We start from the raw sequence: 20,705 nt of genomic DNA on the forward strand, positions 1-20,705 counted from the left end.
TGTTCAAGCTTTGAAGAAATGGAGACATTATTCGATTCCTAAGGAGTTTGTGTTGTATATTGATCATAAATCTTTACAATACTTGGGAAGTCAATAGAAACTGAATCAGAGACATATGAAGTGAGTTGAGTATTTGTAGAATTTTACATTTTTCACTAAACACAAGAGTGGAGTTACTAACAGAGTTGTTGATGCATTGAGTAGAAGACGTTCTTGGTTTTGATGAAATGAAAGAGTTGTATGATGCCAATCTTGATTTTTCTGAGGTGTGGAGAGAGTGTAGAGCACCAAATTTGAAAAATCACATTAGTAAGTATGATGCTTATTTCATTCAAGAAGGTATGTTTTTCAAAGATATTCAGTTGTGTATTCCTAGAAGTTCTATGAGGTTAAATCTGATTAAGGAAAGCATAGTGGTGGATTAGCTAGACATTTTGGAATTGATAAGACATTGAGTTTGTTGAAAGAGAAGTATTATTGGCCACAAATGTATCAGGATGTTCAGAAATTTGCAAAGAGTTGTGGAGTTTGTCAAATTGCAAAAGGAGTGAGTCAAAATATTGGTTTGTATACACCTATTAATATTCCTGTGAAACCTTGGAGTAATATCAATATGGATTTTGTTCTTGGATTACCTAAAATAATGAAGGGGTATGATCCCATATTTGTTGTAGTGGACAAATTTTCTAAGGTGGCTGATTTCATACCATGTAAGAAGACATCATATGCTAAGCATGTTACTGAACTTTTCTTTAAAGAGATTGTGAGATTACATGGATTACCAAGAAGTATTATTTTTGACAGAGATAGTAAGTTTGTTGGTTATTTTTGGAAGACTTTGTGGAAGAAGATGGGTACTGAGTTGAAGTTTAGTTCTACATTTCATCCAAAAATAGATGGACAAATAGAGGTTGTGAATAGAAGCTTGGGTAATTTGCTGAGATGTTTAGTTGGGAATAAACCAAGTAATTGGGAGATGGTATTGGCACAAGCTGAATTTGCATATAATAATTCTATGAATAGGAGTACAAGGAAGACACCTTTTGAGATTGTTACTAGAATGAAGCCTAGAGGAGTATCAAATTTAAGAGACATTTCTGGTGAAGAAAAGAGAAGTGCTACAGGAGAAGATTTTTTTGATTTTATGGAGTCTTTACATAAGGAAGTGAAGTTGAGGATAGAGAAAAGTAATCAGAAGTATAAGGAGAATATTGATCAGTCTAGAAGACATCATGATTTTCAAGTTGGTGATGAGGTGATGGTTCATTTGAAGAAAGAAATATTTCTAGTTGGAACATACAGTAAGCTAAAGATGAAGAAGTTTGGACCTTGTAAGATCTTGAAGAAGTTTGATAGTGGAAATGCTTATGAAGTTGAGTTACCCGATGACATGGATATATCTCCTATATTCAATATTGATGATTTGTATAAGTATCATGTGTTAGATGATGAAGTTGCTATATTAGAGGACTATACTAAGAAGTAGATTGAAGAAGTTGAACAAATATTGGATCAGAGAATTGGTAAGTGCACAAGGGGAAAAGATTATTATCAATATATGGTGAAGTGGAAGAACAGACCTATGGAAGACGCTTCACGGATTTCTCAATCTGAATTGGATTTAGCTCAGGTTGTGAAATCTCAATAATTCAGGAGAATTATTTCTTCCAAATCTGGTTGTCTAATGCAAGAGCATCCTAGGTTGCATTGCTATTCTGCATGTTTTCAGTTTTTATCTTGCTGTTGAAACTAGGTTTTGCTGAAGCAGTATTTTCTAGTTTCTGGGTGCTTGTTGCAAATTTTATAACTAATTTTTCATAATGAATGAATGGATTTTCACTTCAAGGATGGAAGAGGGCCTAGATTACTAGCTATGGTACAACTATCAAGTTCTAACTCCTTATGAGTTGGGAGATATGGCAATTCTCCCAAAACATCGATTTCTTGCAGTTATACACAATAGTATTTTGTGCTCAACTTTTAGAATGGATGCACAATTTTCCTTGATTAATTAGACCTTGAACACTTAAGGAGTAGTAGAGGACCTAGATATCTACCCACAATTTGAAGTGTGAGTTCTAACTCAATCGGAGCTAGGAGATATCACGATTTTTCTCGAACATCAATTTTAGGACAGTTAATTGCTGATGCATGTCAACTTGTGCATTTAATGTCAGGTTTATTTTCATTTAATATTTTATGAGAGATGGCTTGTGGCTTATCCATGTTCCAGAATGATCTGTAAGCCATTTTGTCTAGTATAAATAGAGTGTTTAAGGTTAGAGCTAGGGCAATTTTTAGGCCGTTTTGGAAGAAGATTGCAGAGTAGTTTTAGGAAGTGCAAATTTGTTGTTGATCTTTGTGTATGAATGTATTTTGTATCTAGTCATAAGCTAGAAGGCCTTACAGCTGGGCATGTATGAATATATTTTGATGAATCAATAAAAGTATTTTACTTTTCTTCCTCCTTAGGTTGCAGTTCTTTTTGTTTTCTTCCGTTGTGTTAATTCTTGCAGGGTGGTTTAGAGAGCTGGGTGTGCCATTGGCCCTAGTTTCCCCTATCCTTCCTTGTGTCATAATTCACATTCCTTTTATTATACATTAGAATTCACACAATGAATATCACATTAGCTCATTTACCACTACATATAACTTTGCATTTAGCAATCTTCCTTTATACCTTGCTAATTATCAAATACTTGTCTAGTCAACCTTCGTGCCTTAATACATTTATCAAAATGCAATATTTACTCTTTTTGAATTAGGGTTAACATTTAGGATGTTTCCCCTAATTATTTAAGTGATTATTTCATAAATAAAATAATTCCTTAACCCATAATTGTCCATTTCTATATTATACTATGTTTTGCATGTACATTACTGTAACTAGTAAATCTGTCATAACTCTGTATGTATTGATCATACTTTTACGTAGTCTTGAGTATAGACTCCTCATACTCTATACTATCTATCCTCAAGTGTACATGTGTTAATATAGCCTATGTAAAGTACACTAACCAAAACTTCATCTATTCTGACATATAAACTATGTAACACTTAGACAATTTTCTAAGTATACATGTCATAACTTTATCTTCTTGTTTTTCTCAGTTCATATAGCTGATATATTTCCATAAATGATAACATCAAAATGTCTAACCTAGCCAAATTTCCAACAATATCCCCCTTTGGCATTGTGGAAACATATGGGAAAATTAGCTAAGTCCCAAACAATATCTTCAAAACTTTATAAAATTTAGCCTTTACAAAGTTCCAAAAACTATGGATCATTACATATACTATATTTTCCTTATATCTCCTAATTACATTATAAATCTACTCATATATATACAATTTTCCTTATCACTCCCCATTTAGCATCAATGACAAAGGTGTCCAAATTTATGTACAAATCAAAATTGTATTACCTTTCTCCTTATGTTGACACTAGTAGATTTAACCCTAAATTTTGACCTAAAATTTTGACCAACAAATTTAAATGGCTTGGTTGGTCGTCATTATAAAGGAAACTTTTGTTTTTTTTAATACATGTTTATGTTGGTCACAATTGCGACCAATTTTTTTTCTTTTGTCTTGCTCTCAATTGCGACCAACATGGCAACATAAAGACAAAAAAAAGAAAGCGACATTTCATTAGAGCATTTTAGTTGAGCACGGCAAGTCAGCTAAGTGCATTTCACTTCACTTGAGCGCCATACCAATCGACCATCATTCCGTGGATAATTGAGGATTTCAAGCACATTCTACATCGTTGGAGCCTTTGGAAACCCATCTACTATAGCCCTAAATTGGAACTATCGACCATCATTCAAGCATACACACATGAACTTGCCTGGCTTCACATCGCAATTGGTGAATAGGTGAGTTACATTGATACCTTCTTGTTTAAACAATGATTGATTAGGGGAAGGTGTAGTTTGAAGAAGCCCTAGTTATGATGGTTACCTTATGCCTTAGGGAAACCCTCCCATTTGTGGATGATTCTATATATAGTATCAAATGTTGGTGCATTAATTTTCTCAAATTCATTTCCTTCACCCTTAATATAAATTTGGGATTGGTGTCCTTCATTTCAATTTGTTGTGCCAAGAGTTTTTTGTCCAAATCTAGTCTACCAAACAATGTTCATGTCTTAACTCTTATGTGCCAATAAAAGTTTTAAAACTCTAAATTAACATGAATTCCAACATTTCAAACCCTTGGCATCTACGTAGTGGACTTAATCAACTAAAACCTATCGGAGGGATGAAATAACATTTTTTTTACACATTGAATAATGTAAGTGACTCTGCCACTATCCATAATTTTTTTTCCATTATGCTCCAACACTGTTCATTTGCCCCAGTTGTGAGTGTATAAAACTTTCCTACCAATAGTTTAGTCCAAAAGATTATTAAGCATTGATAAGAGCCATTTCAATTAGTAAAGCAGATGAAAATATAAGTGAATCAATAGAGCATACGAAAACTTGATCCCCTTTTCATGTACACCATATTATAGAAAAAAAGAAATGGTATAAAGGGAGTATAATTAATGTGTTACCAGTTCTCACAGGATCAGACATGGTTGCATTAAATTCTAAATGTGGGCTTGACAGGCAAAACTGGGAAGTTTTAACCCAAACAAAAAAGTTTCTTGTTTGTCTGCTATATTACTTCTATTACACAAAGATTGTACTAAAATCACAATCTATCTATTTTTGTACAACAACAAAAACCATACAAAGGAGGGTATCTATGCAGTGCTCAAAGGAATGGAAAAGCATCCGCTGGTTTAAATAGCATAAAAGATTCTTTAGAAAGGTAGGTACAGACAATTTGTGGACAAATATATTCATTTACTATTTTTTGGTTTTAATTTCAATTTGGAAGTTAGTTTTAGTTGTTTGAAACTCTATAGCTGATACTTGTAGTCATTGAACATTTGGTTGCTATCTATCTATACACACACACACACACACACATTAACAAAGAGTTTATTGAAATTTCTATTATTTCAATTTAGTTCCAACCTTATGCAAAAGTGTTCTATAATGTATATGATGATTACCTTATCTTATGAACATTTGAAATTTCTTATAATTTTTCCTATTTTCTTAATTACAATCTTCTACATCCTAAAAACTCAAAAAGTCCTACATCCCTCGTTGTTCCTATCCCTCAAATTTGGTGGAAAATAATTTATGAATCCTAATTATTCTTTATATAATGAATTCTAAGGAAAAAGAATTGTCTTAAATGCAAGGGATAAAATTAATTAAACAACTATTTGCATGATGTTTTGGAAAAAAACCATTGTAGAGGAAATTATGAGTACATACCATTTCCAATAGCCACAGTTCCAAGGGCATGCCATGTGTAGTTGGGTGCCTTGGCAACAAACTCAAATGTGTAGTATTTCTTTCCCTCAGTTGTGTGCTGCATCATAGCATTATAATGTCAGCTGTGTGCTACATCATAGTATTATAATGTTAAAAATAGTATGGTAGTACCATGATGTCAAAGATTAAATAATGAGTTTCTGGGTGGCATATATTTTAGGGTCTATTTATTTTAGTGTTTCCAAAGGCACCATTCCTTACAATCAACATCCTCCATTATTTTTTGTAAGAAATGAACTTTGATAATGGGTATATTATATGAATACGATTGAACAATCACTCGATGAAAAAATTTATAAGACAGAATATGAGAGAATGAATTGAGAATCAAACTCCATGGCAAAAACAAAATATAGCACATACCCCAAGTTGCAGTAAGCATAAAAAGCAAGAATTTGAAATCTAGGACTAAAAAAAACCCCACATGCTATAAGAATAACTTTTCATTAACATTTATGGAAGATGTTAAAATCCATCTCATAGTACTTGAGAGAAGAAAACAATTACAAAAATATAAGAACAAGGATACAAAGAAAATTCTTTTCGTAACTAGAAAATCCTTGCAATAATATAAATTTATTTTCAATCTCATTTTCTTTAAGAAGAGGGGGAGGAGTATGTTACTAATTTAGAAATCCCTTGATGATCTCTCCATGGAGTTGACCATAATTCTGAATTGCCATTAGTCAAACTTCACCAACATTGAGGCCATCATACAATTAGCTTACACATATCGTCCTTTCCACTTTCTATGATAGGAATTTTCTCATTTCAAAAAAGAAGTGTACAAGAATGAAAAACTAGATGAATATCAGAATATAGCTGCTACAAATATACAAGATGTCCAAACAGAGAAGCCATTAGAAAGTGATCAAAATTAGACCATTAGAAGTATGTTCAATACCAATTTCAACATGTCTTATTTTCAAAAAGTGGGTGTCCAAAATCTATTTCACTAAATCCTTCTTAAACTTTCAATAGAGAACCTTTCACTTTTTATACGGAGTACCTTTCACTTTTCATATCATATTTTAAAATATTGAGAGTACTTGGTGGAATTTGGCCTTGGCTCAATATCATCATCACAAGGTTTGCTATTGTATTAATCTGAAATATATTCTAGAATATCCATAGCTACTTTGTCTTCTAAAATGGTTTCCAGTTGTGAAGAAGATATTGATTAATCTTTTGTCACTTTTTTCATACACTTCAAATTAGTGCAATCATAAACAAGATTTCTCAATCTTCTAGACAACCGTAGTCCCTTATTAGACTGAATACGCTCAAACTAGCTTCAATTCCTTTCACAAGCCTGTGAACTTGCTCCTTGGCTCAATAATCTAGAAGCAAGCACTGTATCTCACAAGTGTCTGCTCCTAAAGAGCTTCATCCATGTCAATAAACATCAACATCAATATGCAAGATGTCCTTGTGACTTGTATATTCAGATTCAATTCCCAATTTTACTTGCAATTTTAGGATGTGGTTAAGGTCCTGTAGTGGCTTCATAAAGCTCACTTGTGACTTAGTGATGTAGGACCATCATAGTGGCTGAACAATCTTCTGACACCTAAAAAGACTTTGCTTTCATTTTTTGCTCGATTTAGTTAGTTTACATGATGGGCTGGTTCTGATATTTTGTTTGAAGTATACATTATGAGTTCTTCTATGTGGTTTGAGTTGTGTGTTTGGGAGTCTAAGTAATCTACTATATTGTTATGGAGGTTATTGTCATGCCTTTGATCTAACATTAAACTTGATAGAGGAATTGTCTTAGGACACTATGATTTCACAATTTTTCTCCTAATGTCAATAGTGAACTGACAGTAGTTCATGATTACCATAACAGATCACATGGAAACATGATTGCTACACATATATATCATACAAAAATCACCTATCATACATCAATATGAGTAAAATTAAGTCTAGAAAATTCCCTATCATACATGATAAAAAAAGCTCTGCTACAAAATCTTACCAAGAATAAAGAAAACAATAAGATAAGAGACACCCTATAATGTCAGACACTTGTCATTAACAACATTGATGAAATAGTTTAAAGGAGGAGAATTAAATATTGTGCCACCCTTGAAAATAATTGTAAGATTTGGTAATTACAGTCTAGCAATACCTAAGACATTGAATAATAGATCAAACTAGCTCTACACAAGTCTTATTCTCAAATACAACAGTCATTCTAAATGTTGCAAGGATTATCTGGTATGTAGGCTCTACAATATAGGTCAAGGTGGTGCCAAAATCAATGATAGTTCTCCCATTTCCCTGAACATCAATACTCCAAACCTTGGGATGGATGGGAAGAAGAACCTCATCAACAAAAACTTTCTTTATCCCAATGTAGTAAAATGTCTCTATAAACATGTTCCTTAGAAAAGGAGAGTAGCTCATTGATTTCTTCAATGACTACCTCAATGGTGCTTGCCCCAATATAAATTAACTTGTGTGGGGGGAGAAATAGTGTAGTCCACCAAGTAGTAAGAAGTTTTATTCCAACAAGTTCACCAAGTTGTGAGGTGAATAAAATAGGCCCCTTACCCAACCTCATTACATAATATTTTCCAACAAATGCTTAACCTATAAAACTAGGTTCTTAGATTTTAATCCCATAGCTAAATGCCACATTGGGGATTCTGGTACTCTCCCCTAAGCTTGTATTGAGTGTTTCAGTCTCCATAGAGAAGATCCTAGTTCTATCAGGGAGATTTGCATAGATATGGTAAAACATTCATGAAATATGGATCCTTGTGCAATTACATGAAGAATTTGAGAGAGGAGAAACTAGTTGACAGACAGGTGCATAGTAATGTACTGGCGTAAAACTTGACAAATACCCTGCAAAGAAGGTTAATCCAGGATTTATATGGAATTTTCCTTTACAAGTAGATTACTAATGGGTAAGTATATTTATTAAATTAATAGGAGTTATATTGGCTTTTGTATATATTCTATATTAAATCTTAGGCTTATATTTATTTGTACATAATCGATGGTGCATTTTATCAAATCAACTTGGCTGATTACCTTTTTACTTGAAGGAGTCTATGCAGTATGAAATGGGCCATTCACAAAGTTTTAATTGAGGTTTATGGAACTTTTCCAAAAGAGCTTCCTCTATGCTAGGTAGCAAGTATTATGCAATTAATATGGAATTATTTTTTTCCTTTTTAGTGCTTCTCCTCTACTAATCTCTGTGTTAAATTCAAGGAGTGGATGATGCTTGGTGTATATTGTAGGCCAAATGGTGATTCCTTGTTTCAAAGTATAATTTATTCAAAAGCTTTCTCTACCTAATTTATAGAAGAATTGTCTCTGCACTATTTAGTAAGTATAATTTGTAGTTGATATGAGATTTATAGTTTATAAGTTTATTGTCTTTCTTATATTACTACTTGTAATGAATTATTCTTAAGTATTTTATTATCATCATAGATGCATTTTTCACATGAAGTCAACTACCTTATATCGTAATAAATTGAACTCCATTTTAATAGGAATTTGATAATTCAGATGACCTCCATCAACTTCTCTGAAGTGTATACATTTGCACTATCTTCATAAGGTTTAAAATAGAAAAAGATAGAAATGGGAGCTCAAAGACCTCCAAAGCCTCTAGCAGCTATGAGGTAAGTATTAAAAGCTTCACTAAAAGATTGAAGCACATATCAAATTTGAATGCTTTTATTATCATATTTGAGAATCTGTAAAGTAGAGTTCACATAAAGCAACAAAATTAAAGCTTAAGAAATTAACAATCTCATATATATCTGGAAGTTACAATCTTTATAAATAATGTAAAGAAATGAAGTAAATTAGTTAACTCTCTTCTCTTGCTGAATAGATTGACTGCTTCTCTTTTTACAAAAATAATTTGACAACTATGAATTAGGGCCAAAAAAAGTATGGAATGTTGTCGGAAGTTTATAGTTGTCAACTTTTTGTAATGGTAAGAAGATACTAATTAACCTTTACTAGGACCTCACAAGGCTCACTAATAAGCCTTCTTAGGGTTTACTCCAAGACCACACACTAGGATAATTCTTTACTTAATCCTCCTACTTCAATATTCCACTTTAACAAGATGCAAGACTCAAAGCATCAAGATCCATTCAACTAAGCAAGGACTTCACTAGTGCTGTAGTAGGGTGGAGGGATCCCACACAAGTCTATTTGATTAGGTTCAAAGTGTTCTTTCTCACAAAATTCCATGGCTTTTTACTGATCTCCTCAAACCCTTATTTTAGGGCTAGTAGCCTTTTGCCCTAATTAGGCCTCCAAATTTTCCATTTTGAAAATATTTCAAAAAAAACTCAAGAAGATACCAATTAAGTTATGGTTTTAGAGAGCTTAAATATTTTCAAGGTTTTAGTTCTTCAACCCCTCTGTACAACTCATTCCTATAAAATAGCCTACTTACAAGGGTTTTAAGACTTTACTTATTCACGGGCCTTACACAGATTCAAAAGGAACACAAAAAGATTCAAATCTTTCTTAGTTCTTGGAAACTATACCTTTAGATATTTCTATACATACTCCAATCCTTGATTGGCACAAACCAATCAAACTACTCCTCCATCCAAACCCTATAACCATTAAGCCACCTTGTTGGGTATGCCTGAATCCACCTAGGGATTAATTCCAAAAATAGAAGATCCTTTCATATTGACCTCAAGTTATTTATAGTTCCCTAATAGATTCCTAAAGGTTGTTGTGTTCCAACAATTAGAAATCAAATTAGAGCAATTTCTATGATAACTACTAATGCAGAGGAAGGGTGGTTGGTATTAAATACACAATAATAGTTGCAAACTTAAGAGACTTAGATACTTGTACCTATCAACAACTTTAAATTCTTCAAGGAATTAACTTGTTTAAGTCTATCACAATATTCCTAGATGCTGACTTGGTTTCTTAAACACCCAATTAACTGGCACAAGGATCTTTAAGACTCTAAGACAATACCAAACTTCTATAAATTTGGCTCAAATGCACAATACCCTACCTATCAGTCCTGCTGCATGCTTGGAATGGGGACAACTTTGGTTTTCCTCAAAATTTTTGACAATCTAAAGACACTTCCTAATACCCTTTTTAAAGAGTTTTATAACATAGCAAAGGATTGTATATGGTTACCATAGACCAATAGGATTATACATAACTGTACCCCACATCTTTGCATGACAATTCATCAATTTAATAAGTGACATCACACCTGCTATCCTTATCTCTCCAAACTCACACCAGAGTCATGAGATGACTACAAATGATCAAATTTCATAAATGATTGACCTCTCAGGCCTTGCAACACCACAGTCCCTAAATCTTGACTCAAACCTGATTTGACTAGAGTTCCCTCAAACTCTTACCTCCACACATTGGGAACTAGAACATTTATGTTGAAAAAAATACCAGATCTGAAGAATACCAATTATTCTATTGCTTTTTGGGATCATATTGATAATACAACATATGTTTTGACTTTATGGTACTCATTTTTGTGTTAATGCTCTATAGATAAAGGTGAGGCATCCTGTAAGCAAAAATCTTGCCATCGCAAAGAAGCTGCCAGCAAAAGATTCTAGCATGAGGATTCTTCTTCTGAGGAGGTTAGTCATTTTGTTGTGGATAATTATCTGTAGAACAAAATCATGTTTCAGTGGAATCACAAGCTTATGGAATTTTGATGTTCAATAGTGAACAAATGGTTAATTGAAATGCCTTATTCCAAATTGAAAATCAAACAAAAAAATTGGTGCTCTCTAAATGATGAAGACATTCATTGTACTTTTCTAGCATAACATTAATAGATATTTGTTTTTTATCTTTAAATATTGCTATACTATCATGACATTTTTCATTTTATAATTTTTTTTTGTACTTTTTGAAACAGAGATAAGAAATTTGTGTTTAATATTATTCAAAGTGCATTACAGAAAACACATAAAAAACCAATTGCTTTGGGAAAGAATAACTTAGTTGTAGTGAAGAATGGGTCAGTTGTAGATTTAAAAAATGGTAAAGAAGAATCAAGTGAGGATGACCCTTTTGATGAGGTACTCCATGGTTAAGCCAAGTCTTCAATACATAATAAAGCAACTGAATTTCATAAATTATTTTTTTGATAGTTGATTTGTTTAAATATTGCCCATCAAAAATTACTTAGTACATCTCATCTTTTTTCTGCACAGGAGCTTGCAGTTCTGAAGAATCCAATAGTGAAGAAGTTGAAGAAGATATTGTACCAAAGGTATATTTGGTGTTCTTTTTAAAGTGAAAATGTGATTGGAAATTTTGTATATTGTCATATTTCATATGCAGAAAGGTCAAATTGTAAATAGTGGTGAAGCCGTATGGATTTAAGTTTCTTCATTATTTATAATGCTCTCGATTCCTCCTTTGTAGCTATAAAAATACTTGTTTATTTTCACCTTTCTAGATATCCTTTACTAGGTTCTTGAAGATTCCAAAATTATCTTGGGCTGACCCCACTCCAGCATGTGGGCAAGTTTCTTGGTCGGACCATCCTTTGTTCCCCGACTATCCTTTGCATCTACCTATAAAGAAACGGGCACCCCAGAGTTAAAGTATCTAGATTTTTGAGGGCATAGAATTGTAGGGCTTGAACTCCCTTCTGGTTCACCCTGGAGGTTTATTAATTTTGCAAGACAATGAAATATGTCCTAACTCCTAATTGGTTCACAAACCTAACTCCTTTCCTTTTTCTCCAAGTTTTGGCTTTACTACTATGGCAAAGCAAGGGGTGTTTTTCACCTTGAGGGTCTTCAAAAACTCCTTCTCTCCAACTATCATCACACTAGATGCATGTTGGATCTCCTTCCTATCTTTTGGTAGTGGTCTCATTGTGTATAACTTCCCATTTTTGGAGGTGATGTAAACATTGCTCCTTCCATCATGCTTAGAATTGACATCAAATTGCCAGGGCCTACCTAAAAATAGGTGACACGCATCCATTTTTGCAACATCATAGACAATCTTGTCTTTGTACTCCCCTATTTGAAATTGAACATGAACTTGTTCATTTACTATGACCTGCTACTCCTTATTTAGCCATGAAACCTTATAAGGGTTAGGATGAGGCAACTTCTTCAATCCAAGCTTCTCTACCATTTCTACTAAGGCTATATTATCAGTTGAACTTAAATCTTCAATAACTTTGTAGACCTTACCTCTTACCTTGCAGAGAGTTTTGAATAATGTCTTTCTTTGGGGAGGTTCTTGCTCTATGACAGTCTTTAGCAGGGTTCTATTGAACATTAGAGACTCTCCTCTCTTTGGATCAGCATTTCCTCTTGCCTTTTGGTCACTTTGTGCATCCTCCTCTTGAGCCAAATGGACTCTCCTATTCCCTTCTTGGCTACTGCTGCCCATTTTCTCAGGAAGTTCTTGTATGTAGCAATTGCAATATGTAGAGGTAGAGTTATGGAAGGTCAACTAAGTATTTGTTTCTTTTCATTTTTTATATTTCTTTATCTCTTTATCAATCTATCTCTCTATCTATACCTCTTTCTATCTGTCTCACTTTAGTATTCATTTCTATATACGTCTTCCTCTTACTACTCCATTTGCAGGTTGCAAACAAATCATCCTTCTTCCACCAATGAGTCATTCCATTCAAGAAAGACTGTGTCTAACAACATCAACACACAAAAAAATAGGGAGACAATTGCTAGACTGTGGTCTAACTTAAAAAGAAAAGGTGATGGAAAATGTTACTGTCCTTGCAAAAATTGTAAGGGCTTAAAGACTCGAAGATATCTAATAAAAATAGCTGAGGAACATTGTAGGCAACATGGTCACATTTAAGGGGGAAATGAATATCGTCCATTGGTATGTATTTTAATAATTTATAAATTACATAAGACATTATTTGATGATGACACCATGGTCATGGCTAATATAAGGTCATCATTTTCATATAGGTCAATGTCCCTGAGTTTCATGTTATGGACCATGACAATTTAGAGAGTGCAGATTTCCAAATGAGGGAACATGGAGGTGTGAATATTGAGGTAGAAGGTAATGATACCATGGAAGAAGACCAAGATGATGAAGATCATGATGATCAAGATGATCACGATGATGATGATGATGATTATGTTCACACAGAGCTTGATGTACCTATACTTGAGAAGGCACATGAGTCCCTATATGAAGGCTCCAAAACAACTCTTCTTGTCGCTATATTGTTGCTGGCAAACTTGAAGGTTATGAATGGTTTATCCAACATAGCAATGACATGTATGTTAAGGTATGTCATCTTCTTTCATTATTTTACTCGTACTTCCCTTACAATTAACATTGGGTTCATGTAACAATTAATATTCTTGAAATTAAAAAATTATATTTTTGGTCATAGGTTGATAGGTGAGAGTTTGTTACCACCATCAAACATTCTACCTCGCTCGTACGGAGAATTATCTGCCATCATGAAAGATATTGGAACAGAGTATCAAACAATACATGCATGTTTGAATGATCATATTATATATCATAAGCAACATGAATTTGCCACACAATGCCCTATTTTTCATGCTAGTAGATATCAATAAGATCAATTAACAAAAAAGGTGCCTCGCAAGGTTCTTCAGCATATTCCCATTATTCCACGTCTGCAATGATTATTCAAGTGCAATACCTTGGCACAATTTATGGATTACCATGCATGCAATAGAAGTCAAGATGACATTATGCGAATGCCTATAGATGGTTTGGAATTTAAGGAAATAGAGAAAAAATTGCCACACTTTAAAGCATAACCTTGTAATCTCAAGCTTTTATTGGTAGCAGATGGTGTCAATCCTTTTGGAGAGATGAGATGTACTTACTCGGTGTGGCCTATTTTGTTATCAACAATAACATACCTCCTTGGTTTTCCATAAAGAGAGAGCAGATAATGTTGACACCAATTGTTCCACGTATTTTTTGATTTAATGTTCATCTAAATTAATTTATTATTACTAATCCATCAAAATGGTCATAATAATTATGTAATGTTTTTGTTCATTCAACTAAGTAAGTACCACGTTAAAGATATCAATGCATATATTGAACCCCTTATCGACGAGTTGATGGTGTTATGGAATGGGGTTACTATGTATGACATCTGTAGACCAATAGGACAAAGACAATTTCGATTTCATGCAATGCTTGTATGGGCAATACATGATACCCCTGGGCTAACACATTTTTGTGGTATGTTCTCTTCTTAACACCTCTTTTTTGGTATGTTATAGTGACAACACAAAGTTAACACATTTAATCCAATTATACATGATCTTGTAGGTCTTCAGACAAAGGAAAAATTTGCATGTCTAGTTTGTGGTCCAAAGATGAAATCTCATCATTCAAAAAGTTTAAGAAAGTAGGTGTTCGATGAGAATAGACACTTTTTGCACAGAAGTCATAAGTACCAAATTATCGAAAAACATCTTTTCAATGGGAAAGAAGAGACTATGTAAAATCCATAGAGAATGATACCTTGCCTATGAAAGTTGGCATACAATAAAATAAATCATCGAGGTAATGTCATTCCATCTGATGGTTTTTGTTTCAAATTTATATTTCGATATTGTGTTTTGTTTATTGATGATGTAATTGATGCTTGTGAAGGTCATCAAGGCATCAATGACCAACTTCCAAAAGGACTAAAAATTTATCCTACACAATTTACTAGGTTGTCATACTATGAGCAACTCTCAATTGTGCATTTGTTTGATCCTATGCATATTGGAAAGAATCTAACAGAGGCATTATGGAAAATCTTGGATGGAAGGTGTGACTAAGACCAAATTGTCAAAACTTGTAGTGACATTGAAGAATCCAACCATGCAATGAAAAATGGCATTCAATCAAATAACAATGGAGACTAGATTGATACAAGTGCCCTTAGTTGGTTATTGTTAGAGTAGTAGAGCAATGCTATAAAAGAAGTCATAAAAAAATATGATTTCCCATAGTATTTTCTGTGAACATAAACAATCTCATATCAAAGAAAAGTGAAATTGGGCCAGGTTTGAAAACACACGATTGGCATACATTTATTAAGGTAATTCATGTTATTTTGTATTCACTATATATTTTTATACTGCATGTAGTTTTAATTGCATTCTTTTATAAAATATTGACAAGATCATTTTACAAATATTGCAGTACGTTTTACCTCTATCTCTCCTACACCACTTCGCCAACAATGTCAAATAGGTTATATATGATCTTGGAAAATACATGAGGTGGTTGTCATCTAAAGAAATCAATAAAGAAGATATTAAATATTGGAAGAGAAAAATTCCTCTTCTTATGTGTGAAATGCAAAAGTGTCTACCTCCAAGTTTTTTCAATGCACAAGAACACTACCTCATACATCAAGTTGAGGAGATTAAATTGTGTGGACCTATGGTTTGACAGAGAGCACATCTTGAGGGTTTTATGGTGGAGGGATATATGGTATACCAGACCATGGTTTAAATTAGTGAATATCTTCTTAAATTTGCAACAAAGATCCACGTAGATCGTATTTGAGATCCCAACTCAATTAACATATTCAAAGGGGAGTACTTGATGGGAAAAGGTAGATCGAGGAAAGTGAGAGGTAAATATAAGATGTTATTGTAGTTAATTAATTCTTATAAATCTTCAATATAAGTTATTTATAATTGGTGTATTTTTTTTGATACAGGTGGTCGAGAGTGGGATGCAATATATTTGTATATTGTGAAGAATCTTGATTGGATGACGGTATGGATTGAATGATGTCAACAAAATGGTTGCTCATTAACATGGGAAGGTGTTGCTTCATTGGTTATAGAAGCTCATCGTAATGGAGATTCCAATGTTACGCCGATGGTATTTGATCTAGTAAAGGGTTTAAGAGGTGGAGAGGTATGTAGAAATTTATTAGTGATCTTAACTCGACGTATGTCTCATATCAACTCAGGATGCAAATAATTTATGCACGCTTCAAAAATTGTAGGTTAAGCACCACAAAGCTATGTACTATCATGGCCACAAATTTCACATAAAAAAGTTGGATGACACAAAGAAAACTTGTGATTTTGGGATAACTACAGTTTTTGAGGTCACCAATATATCATCTAGAAATGACATACATCCTCAACAATCTCAAAATCAATACTATGGCATCTTGGATGATATAATTGAGTGCAACTTTAACCTCTTCAAATTAGTTCTATTCATCGTCAAATGGTATAGGTTATGACTAAATCAAAATGATCTAGATAGAATGGTTATTCAACATGATAATGGATTTATAATGATTAATACAAGGTCATTTGAGCTAGTTGGAGATGAGCCCTATGTTCTTCCAAGCCAATGTGAGCAAGTGTTTTACTTAGAGGTTGCACATAAATAGGGTTGGTCATTTGTTGTTAGACATGATCCAAGAGGAAGGTCGATAAAGTATAATGTTATGGAAGAAGAAGATACTGAAGATGATGAAGAAGCAGATGATGGTGATGATGATGATGGTGATGGTGATGATGATGGTGATGATGATGATGGAAATGATGATGGTGATGATGGCGATGATGATGGTGATGATGATGGTGATGATGGTGATGATGATGATGATGGCGATGATGAGGAAGAAGAAGAAGAAGATAATCAATGACTACATACATCATCACCCCTTCTGTTGACAATCTCACATTCCATATATAAGGTAAATTTGTTCATGTTTATGATGTTGCATATTGTTCATGTTGTCTTCTAAAGTTATTTGTACAATACACGTATCATGTAATTTTTAGCTAACCTAAGATAAATGATTAACATATGCAGGAAATATGATTACATATTTATTGTGTTCAATTCTAATGATTACAACATATGTTATTTATAATTACCATTATTTATATTGTGTCTGATTATCACCCTTTTTGCAAATAATCAATTGACTATAGACATTGTCACCTCTTTTGTTGACGATATTACATTCCATACATAAGATAAATTTGTTCATGTTTATGATGTTGCATATTATTCATGTTGTCTTCTAAGTAATTTGTAGCATACACGTATCATGTAATTTTTAGCTAACTTAAGATATATGTTTAACATATGCAGGAAATATGATTACATATTTATTGTGTTCAATTCTAATGATTACAACATATATTATTTATAATTAACATTGTTTATATTCTGTTTGATTATCACCCTTTTTGCAAACAGTCAATTGACTACAGACATCGTCACCCCTTCTGTTTACGATCTTGCATTCCATATATAAGGTAAATTTGTTCATGTTTATGATGTTGCATATTGTTCATGTTGTCTTCTAAGTTATTTGTAGCATACACGTATCATGTAATTTTTCGCTAACTTAAGATAAATGATTAACATATGCAGGTAATATGATAACATATTTATTTTGTTCAATTCTAATGATTACAACATATATTATTTATAATTACCATTGTTTATATTGTGTCTAATTATCACCCTTTTTGCAAATAGTCAATTGACTACAGACATTGTCACCCCTTTGGCCTAGATCATTCATAGTGACATGGATCAACAGGTATAAGTCAATAAATAGACATAATTTTCTTATATTCTTCTTGTTTATCATTGAACACGTATGTTATAAATAGACATATTATATAATCATATAATGTATATATAGACAAAGAATGTTTGTATAGAAATATAATTGTATAATCACTTTCAACTTACTACATTTTATATCTCTCACATATAGACAAGGAAGAACTACACGTATGAGTCACGACTTGATTATTCTATATATATTATTTAAATATTATCATATTTCCATTTGATGGATTGCAGGCGCCACCAAATAGGTACTTGTTAGATCTATCTACATCGAATGAGGGAAATGGTAGATGAAAGCTCTAAATGTAGTACGACTAAAATAGGGAGATCAACTAGAGGTTAAAAGATTAGAAATGTTTTTGATAAACACATGCAATTTTTCCTTGCTAATGGGGGGTCATGTTCTTATGATGATGAGACCAAAGGTGACATCAAGGTGTCCTTTCATTACACACACATTGAGAAAGAACGGGTAACCAATGAGCTACCTCCAATTAACACAAATTTTTGTGTTAATGAGAGGATATATCACATTTTTCCATCCTCATTACATGGTTTGGGCCTATTTTGCATGGATGGGATAAAGGTATGTTACAACAAAGTTGTCGAATTATTCAAGTATGTCAGTCCATGTTACAATTACAATGATTGGATGCAGATTGTTCGATATAAAAAAAGTATGCGTAGGTATGCACTATCAACTAATTATATACAATAGAAAGAAAATGATCAAAGTAAAAGATTTGCTATGTACATTGATGGGAGACCAAATGAAATAGGTAATATTGCAGGTTTTATAAATAGTACGTGACCTTCCTCAACTAGTAAGCAACCCAATTCATATTTGAGGTGCATGAGGGGAATGAAGTTTTTGTTTGTGCAATAAAATCAATAAGTGCAGGGGAAGAACTGCTAATAGATTACCATTTAAATTGCATAGATACAAAAAAAGTTACTATTATGAGGGTTGTAAGTAATATATACCATTTTGTTAATGATTTTTTTTTGCTGTCTATTGCTTTCAGTTGGCTGAAGTTTTTATGTTTGATCTTTGTGACAGGACAATATGGATCTGACAGATGATAGAGGCCACGAGGATAATGCTCCCACCCATTGTTTAGCAAGGGTAAACCTTATTGAAATTGTAAAAATTAGATAGTTGAAAAATGTTATATTAATACGTTATTTTATTTATGGTTTTTGAGTTTTTATGATAGTTTTACTAATATTCCTCTCACAATCTGATATTCAGGATAAGGGAAAAGCACCTGCAGTAGGTACAAAGCCACTAGCTACCCCTTTTGATGATGATATTGCAGAAACTCCCAATGTAACAATAATGTTGAAGAAAAAAATAGAAAAAGTTAATTTAGAAATAATGAGAACTTTGGATGAAGCAAATATTCCATCTAAGCAGATGATGAAGAGGCTATTTGATTTGAGAGTGCAAGCTCGTCGTTATGAAGTAAGCAGTAATGAATCTTTAGTTATAACAAAAGTTCAATAAATATTTATATTTTATAATCTTTTATGTTGTGAAGTAAAATATGTAATATGTGTTCTTGTTATAGATTTTTTGGCAACTGATCCAAAACCTAGTCAAGGACAACGCGGTGAGGCCGGGTACTAGCAGAGCTCCGACTGCCACTAGTAAAATAATCTTTTAGTTCACAAGTTACAAGGAATTTTTAATTTTGAACATTCAAAAACTTCTTAACTCTTACTTTTATTATTTCAGAATGTCTTTGTTAACAATTTATTGTTCAAGTCATCAAGTGTAGGAGACTCCTAGGAGGTCGACAGACGTCCATATGAGATTGTCGACAGCAATGTCGGCAACAAGGGGACATCCAACTAGTAAATCTTTTTTTTTTCTATATTTGGTTTTGTGTTAATTATGAGTTGATAATTTGTACTTTTATCTTGGGTGCATCACATAGTGGATTATTTTTTTTGTGGTAGGAGATGCATCATTTTCTATGCCAGAGATAGATCATAGTGCAAGTATTGGTGATAATTCACCATCATTTCCTAGAGCTACCCGTGTTTCTAGCATGGGAGCTATGCAGACATCATTATTGATTGACAATGATGAATCGATGCCTTTAAAATGTCCTAAGATTCTAGGTATTTTAAATAATTATTTTTTATATTGTAATATGCATTTACCTATTCATAAGAAGCTTTGGATTGATTATCCCATGACATTTTTTGCAGGAAACAATACAATTTATAGGAAGCTTTATGACCTCACACTGCAAATATTCGAGCCCTCCATACGTACAAGGGGGAACATCATAAGTGAACTAATTTTATCCCACTATTTTTTTTTCATATCATTAATTGGTGCAACATTTTTCCTTTCATTTGGGTCTTTTATTTTACTAGCTATATCTAACAATTTTGTATTTTTTCTTAAAAGGTGGAACTTTCAAGATAAAAAATTAAAAGATCAGCTCATCAAAGATTTAGAGCATGAGTTTGGTAATAATATTTTTGATCATAAGAAAATGTTACAAAAAGCTTGCAAACATCTTAAGGTTGTGAGGGACTCATATAGAAAGAGTCTCATCCTAAACCCGAAGTACAAGCATCGTCCCTTTATTATAGTGAGCGAATAGAATGAGTTCATTTTGGATGCAAAGGAGAAATGGGTAGATGATTGAAGAGAAACTACACCAACAAGTGT

At 32.9% G+C, this 20,705-nt stretch overlaps 1 pseudogene; it reads right to left on the reverse strand.

The window, feature by feature from the left end:
• Positions 1-7,301: 7,301 nt before the first annotated feature.
• LOC149551971 (aspartyl protease family protein 2-like) overlaps positions 7,302-20,705 on the reverse strand; it is a 58,621-nt pseudogene continuing 45,217 nt past the window's right edge.

The sequence above is a fragment of the Cupressus sempervirens genome, chromosome 6 (assembly GCF_028749045.1).
Source record: "Cupressus sempervirens isolate cs-2001-9-10 chromosome 6, ASM2874904v1, whole genome shotgun sequence".
In the NCBI taxonomy this organism is placed as follows: domain Eukaryota; kingdom Viridiplantae; phylum Streptophyta; class Pinopsida; order Cupressales; family Cupressaceae; genus Cupressus; species Cupressus sempervirens.